Source organism: Microtus ochrogaster, chromosome 1 (assembly GCF_000317375.1).
Source record: "Microtus ochrogaster isolate Prairie Vole_2 chromosome 1, MicOch1.0, whole genome shotgun sequence".
NCBI lineage: Eukaryota > Metazoa > Chordata > Mammalia > Rodentia > Cricetidae > Microtus > Microtus ochrogaster.
Genome location: NC_022009.1, coordinates 57,563,950 through 57,570,637, shown reverse-complemented (window position 1 = coordinate 57,570,637; position 6,688 = coordinate 57,563,950). Strand labels below are relative to the sequence as shown.

General features: G+C 40.2%; 1 non-coding gene across 1 annotated transcript; it reads right to left on the bottom strand.

Moving 5' to 3' along the window:
- Nucleotides 1-2,659: 2,659 nt before the first annotated feature.
- Nucleotides 2,660-2,763, bottom strand: LOC113456830. Its single transcript, XR_003377569.1, has one exon. It is a non-coding gene; the product is annotated as a U6 spliceosomal RNA (small nuclear RNA).
- Between the last annotated feature and the right edge of the window lie 3,925 nt (nucleotides 2,764-6,688).

The window sequence follows — 6,688 nt, the reverse complement described above, 5'->3', positions numbered from 1 at the left end:
TTGAAACTAGCTGGGTATGTTGGCTCATGTCTGTAACCACAGCATTCAGGAAGCTGAGGCAGGAGGATTCTCAAGAGTCTGAATCCAACCTGGGCTACATAGTGAGTTCCAGGACAGCCTATTCTATGGAGTGAGACTCTGTCTCAAAACAACAACAACAACAAACAACAACAAAACAAACTCAAATCAAGCCAGGCCCAAGCAAATCATTTAAAAATATTTACTTTGGGGGCTATTAGAGTTTAGTTCTAAAGGTATAAAAATAAAGGGTCACAAAAATATTTTTTAACTTTTTTTTGTTTTTTTTAGCTTGTGAGGGCACTTACTATAATGTAGTTGTTCCACGAGCTCTTTAAGTGCCTTTTTTTTTAACTTTTTGAAAGCCATGTTGTAAGTAAAGTTTATGTGTGCATGTGTGTGTGGGCATACATTCAAAATAAGTCTGAGTCTCCCTTAATCTGGGTCCTTACATGGCTCCTGTTGAGGGGTCTCGCTGGGTGGCGTTGTCTCCTACTCTCTGGTGGTCATGCCATTTCGCTTTGCCTTGAATGTGGGCAGAGCCTACAGCTCTATTGTTTAGATGTAGCTAATACACCAAATCTACTGGTTATAAGACGATCAATAGATTATCAGGGTGGGCTTGGTTTTACAGGTGAAAATCTTTTAAAAGAGGAATGGCGCTCTCCCTGAGGTGAGAGACCCTCTGTCTTGATGGGTTTGAATAAATAAACTGTCCTGAAGTAAGTGACCATGGTGAAACTACCCCTACTGCAAAGTACTGTGGTCTTTTTGGGGCTCAGGTGGCCTCCAGCAAAAAACTAGGGTTCTCGATCTCACAGTGGCAGGTGACCCTAGTGCTGTCCTCGCCACGGGGGAAGCCCTACACATTTAGGAATTAAAGAGCAGATATGGAGAGGCTCTCCAGAGCCAACCTAACCAGGTTTTGAGTAAAATCCAAGGGATTAGGGTTCAGCCCTACAGGATGTGGACCCTCCTCTCCCCCAGGTGCAGATAATTGTCTAGTAGCTCAGTGCAAACGAGGGACCTTGTTGGGCAAAGTGAACAAGTTCCTTCCTGATGACCCCACACACAACTCTGTAGAATGCTGGGAAGGTTATTTGGTGGGTACAGACAGTGCTTACTGGGGGAGGTTACACACTGTATATGTGCTCAGAAAGAACTGGCCACATCGTTATTCTGTAGCGGTTCCCCTGTTCAGCTCTTCACGGTTTGTCTTCTTTAAGGGGTTAGCCACACTGGAGGGCAGACTGTTCTCTTAACGCCCTTGATCCATGTCTAGAGCATAGAAGGGACTTAAGAAATATCTGTGAGTAAATACATGTTTAGCATATACTAGAAACTCCTAAGTTTTTGTAGTCAGAGTGTAAAAGAAACTCATACTTTTCATTATTTCCTTAATTATTGAACAAGAAATAGTTTTATATGCCAGTATTGTACATTTTCAGTAGACTTTGAATTATGTCTGTGACACTGAGTATATTATAAAGCATTTTTTTCATATGTGTGTGTCTTCATCTGTGTGTTATAAACCATTACTCAAATTTTTTTTAAAGGATCGTGCTTGGCACATGGAAGCCATTAATTTTATTTCTTATTTTTAAATATTGACATTTCTTGGTGTGATTGACCCACACGTTTTGATTTCCGTTTATAAAACTAGGAGCCTAATACTTTCTCTTCTTTTCATAGAAGTGATATCCTAACAACTGTTACCACATGCCTTGATTTTCATACCCCAATTATAGATTGCTCAAAATACGCTTGTGCATAGTTAACCATTTGAATTCAAAACAACACCAGATATTTCTGTTGTCATCCTGTGACATCTCCTCATGCCCTTAGCATTTTCAGTGGAACAAAGTGCTACAAAGAAAATTGCGCTCGTCCAGAGAGAAGAAGGGAAGGTACATCTTATACATCTTCCTTGCCAATATCACAGTGACATCATTTCTATCTCAAAGAACCAAATATTATCTGCATTAAGTCTAGGTACGCCTTCCCGGTACAGATCCTTGCATGTTTAAAGGTAGCCGCCAAAATACTCTCCGTGGGCAATCTTTATCTCTTTCTGGAGAGCCAGTTCAATTCTTTTCAAATGAAATTGCAACCTAGTTAACACTAAGTATTCCTTTAGAAACAGAATGGAAGAGTGAAGAAGATTAAAAGAGAAAACGTCTTCTGGTTGGAGGTTTTAAAGAGACATGCAAAGAAGCACAGAACAGAGATCTTCATTTCACCCGAGTGAAGTGGGTACCGATTGCGTGAAACGCTGCAATTTCTCCAGAGTAATCCAAAAATGTATTTAGACCGTTGTTAGCAAAGTTCACACCAAGTTTCTTCAAAACAGCTTGAATCTTTTAAAAATGACTTCGGAGTAACTGTAAAGCAGAAGGAGGAAAATATTTTGATAGCAGAAAGTATTTCGCTGGCACCATCGGCAGGCTCCGTGATTCCAGCAAGGTTGTTCTAGGGATGCTTTAGTACTTCCTGAGTCTTATGCTGCAAAATCGATTACAATTCCCTGAAGCATAAGTCGTAGTGAATGAATATTTACACATTAGGTTTTCTCAAGAATTGTTGCAGAAGTTAGTTAATAGTTAGGGTAGTCTTTCATCTGCTTAACTTTTTTTTCCTTGTAAAGAATACGAAACCCTTTATGCATTTTCGCGTCATTCTCGCACAGAAGCTGTGGTAATTTTCTCTCTATTGCTCCAATTTTAGTGTATGTGCCTCCAAAGGGAGTATATCCATCTGCTTGAATTTCAAAAGAAATCAAAATACTTAGTTTTACCCTTTTTCTGGTGTTCCCATATCTCAAAAAGGGGCAATAGAGTAAAGCAGTGCCATAATAAAGCCTTAAGATACATCTTTGGCTGAATGGTGGTGGCAAATGCCAGTAACCTTAGGACTCCCTGGCCCTGAGGCAAGACCCCATTTTAAATAAACAAAACCAAACAGAACAGGAAAGCATGTTGGAAAAACGCAAGTTTTAGAAATTATTTTCCTTTGTGTGGGTCTGGAGATCAAAGCCAAGGCTGTTGGCATGCTAAGCAAGGGCTGGGACATTGGGCCACACCTGTAGCCCTGGGTCTTGTTAATTCTTAACTAAAATTATTTGGTGAAATATTTGACTATTCTTATACTTGTTATTTTTACACTAACAAGATTTCAGACAAGAAAAATTCACGTGTAGAACTGGAAAGTATATATTGATTTGAATGCAAAATGCTACCTGTGCTAATATTTCCTGATGTGATAGATGTAAATGCTGTTTTTCATTTAAATTAAATTACTTTTATTAAGTGTGTGTGTGTTTAAGCTGTTACATGTGTGGAGGACAGGAAAACCCATGTGGATCGTTTCTCTCCTTCCGGGGATCTGGGGTGAATGCAGCTTTTCAGGCTTGGTGGCAAGTTCCTTTACCTCTCAACCATCTCACCGACCCCCAGATTCAATTATTGTTAACTGATAATTACTATACTTCCAAAATCTAACTATTAGTGAGTTTTCATGTGGTCTATATAACACTGTACTCATATGCAAAACAAAATATGAATATGAACAGTTTCTTTGTAGGGTATGGTATTTACTTCATACATCTGCAAGCCAAGCATTTGGAAACCTGAGGCAGGAGAATTCAAGGCTAGCCTTGGCTATGTAGTGAGTTCAAGGCCATACCCTGCAATACCCTGCTTTAAAAACAAAACAAAATAATGATAATAATGGATAAAGTAAATAAAATAGAAACAAAACAGTAAGTGCTGCACATGAAGAGCAACTTAGAGCCCTTTCCGAGCAGAACAAGCCAAGCTTCAGCTTTCTTTTTTTTTCATTTTTTTTTTTTTTGCTTCAGCTTTCTAATAAGAATAACATGCATTTTGGGAGATGTAAATTGCCAATCAGAGCTGGACACGAAGAAGGCAGCATTATTGCCAGCCCTTGCTTGCTGTGCTGTAACGGTGTGCACAAGCTTGGAGGCCAGATGACCTCAGTGCTTCTCTGGGTTCCCCACTCTGTTGGGGAATATTATTTTAAGATGTGCTGCTTTTGTTTATGCTGCATTTGTTTAACTCTGTGAAGCTGTGTAACTGTGCCTGTCTAAAACACCTGATGGTCTAATAAAGAGATGAACAGCCAATAGTGAGGAAGGAGCAAGGAGCAAGGATAGGCGGGGCTGGCAGGCAGAGAGGATAAATAGGGGAAATCTGGGAGAAGAGAGATCAAGGAGAGGAGGACGCCACGGGTCAGCCACCCACCCAGCCATGGAGTAAGAAGGAAAGTAAGATATGGAGAAGTTAGGAAGATAAAAGCCCAGAGGCAAAAGGTAGACAGGTTAAGAAAAGCTGGCAAGCTAAGGCCTGGCATTTGTAACTAAGAATAAGCCTCTGTGTGTGATTTATTTGGGAGCTGGGTGGCAGGCCTCTCCCAAAAAGCAAAAGAATAAAACATCACACAGTGCTCCTCTCTTGCTGGGTAAGTAGTCTCGTGACTTAGTGTCTCTGTCTTGAGGCTTTCATTTATAATGTAGAGATAAAAGCTTCTATAGCCCGGCATTTGCTATATACTGCTGGCTTGCAGGTAAGCACTTAACGCCAGTACTATCTTCATTACAGGGTTGAACCAAGAATTTCCACGCAGTCTTTCCTTTGAGAGAAGCTGGGTGAAACCACACAACTTTTACGATAGAACCGCGTAGAAGTATTTAATACGCACGATCGTTACTTAATTTGCTCAGAGCGAAAGGGGAGATTTTATTCCTCTTGCTTCCATGGAAGCTCTGGTGCGTTAAAGGTACTTCCGCCCTCTCTCCACTTAAAGTCAGTCTAACTTCAAACCGTTTGAAGACACAATTTCATTCCTTCACCCTTGTCATGCTTTATTCTCCGAAGCTATCTTTTATCCCCACTTTGCAGATGGGAAGGAGAAATGGGCGCCAACTCTCTTAAGGCCGAGGACGCTGAGCTCCTCCTCACCTCAGCCTCGCTTTCTGATGGAACGTGACACACCCTGGCTCGGCACTAGGTCTGGACGAATTGTGAACATTCCCAATCTTGTTTGTAAGCTTCTGAATGCGGAGAAATGAAAAGGAGGCATCGATATGGTGCTAGTGCCAAGCCTTTGGTGGCGGCCTTGCCATCCAGCCTCCGCCGTTTACGCCTTTCATCTTCTCAGTGACCGGCAAGTGTTAAAACCATTTTTAAAAGTACCTTGTAACCTCCAACCTGAAGAAGAAGAAAAATGGCTTAGGGAGCAGTTAAAAGCCCCATTATAGGTTGAGTCTTTTTTTCCCCCATGGGATTTTCTGAAAGCACTCATTTTTCACCCAAAGGTTGAAACTTTTTTTCTTTTCTCCTAGGCTGGATGGAGTTAGATCCTTGCCAGAAGGAAGCAAAGCAATGCTACTGTGAGCTGTAACACGACCTGCGAGGGTGCAGGAGTTCATGGCACATTTCTAGAAGGCACGTGCCAACCGCTTGCACTAAAACACACTGCCCAGAGTGGCGACCAATTTGCATACTCAAAAAATACCTGCCTGCAATTTGCTCATTGACAAATTTTAGGGTTTTTTTCTCCTTCTCTCTCCCTTCTCTCTTTTTTCTTTTTTTCATTTTCTTTTCTTCCCTAGTCCTAGAAAGTGTTCCAAAAACTTTGGAAACTTGGGAAAGGGGAGCATATGTAGAGACTCCATTATTCCAATTTGATTTCTATGCATTGCTCTTTATGAATGACTTCTTTATAATTAGGTGTTTAATTTAAAACAGAACCTGTGACTGCAATAATCCCAAGATACAGGCTTCAAACATTAACCATTTAAAGGTCCAGTGTTTGTTTTTTTTTAAAAAACATTTTAATCTCAAAGGTATAACTAATTATACAGAAAGGAATTTATGGGATCAAAAGGAAAGCATGGAGAGAAGTATCTTCTGCAAATAGAATCTAATTTCTGATTTCCAAAATTAAGGGTTTTTTTTTTTTTGTAACAATGTCTGTCCCTTTCTCAAGGGACATATTTCTTTTTAACTTTTGAGTCAGCCCACAAACCCCAAGAAGGGAGGAAAGCTGACTTGTTTGCAGGGCTTGGCTTTGATTGCTGCATACCCCTACCCCACCCCCAGTCCTCTCCAATCTGCTTGGCTGGGTTCTGTCAGATAGAGGTGTAGGTAACTGAATTAGACAAAACCAGGCATTTAGAAAACTGCCACACTCATCTGGCTAAGTTTTAAAAGTAAAAATGCCAGACAATTTATATGACTCATATAACAATTGAGAAAAAAATGACATGTAAAAATACACGTACTTAACATGTGTGTGTGTGTGTGTGTGTGTGGTTTCTTAAAAGACTGAAGCATTTGATATTTCTAGTTATTGGTGTACCAATTGGGTTAGGATTGTTTGCCATCAGTAGCTAAACACCACCCCCAATTTCTAATGAACAGTTAATTAGATGAACTATATTGTCAATGTTCTCAGAACCAATTCTTATCAAAACTTGGAGTGCAATAAAATGCAAAAATGTAGTTTTCTTTTGTCAAGTATAGCTAAGAATGTTTTTTGTTTTTTGTTTTTTTTTTGTTTTTGTTTTTTGAGGCAGGGTTTCTATGTGGTTTTGGAGCCTGTCCTGGAACTAGCTCTTGTAGACCAGGCTGGTCTCGAACTCACAGAGATC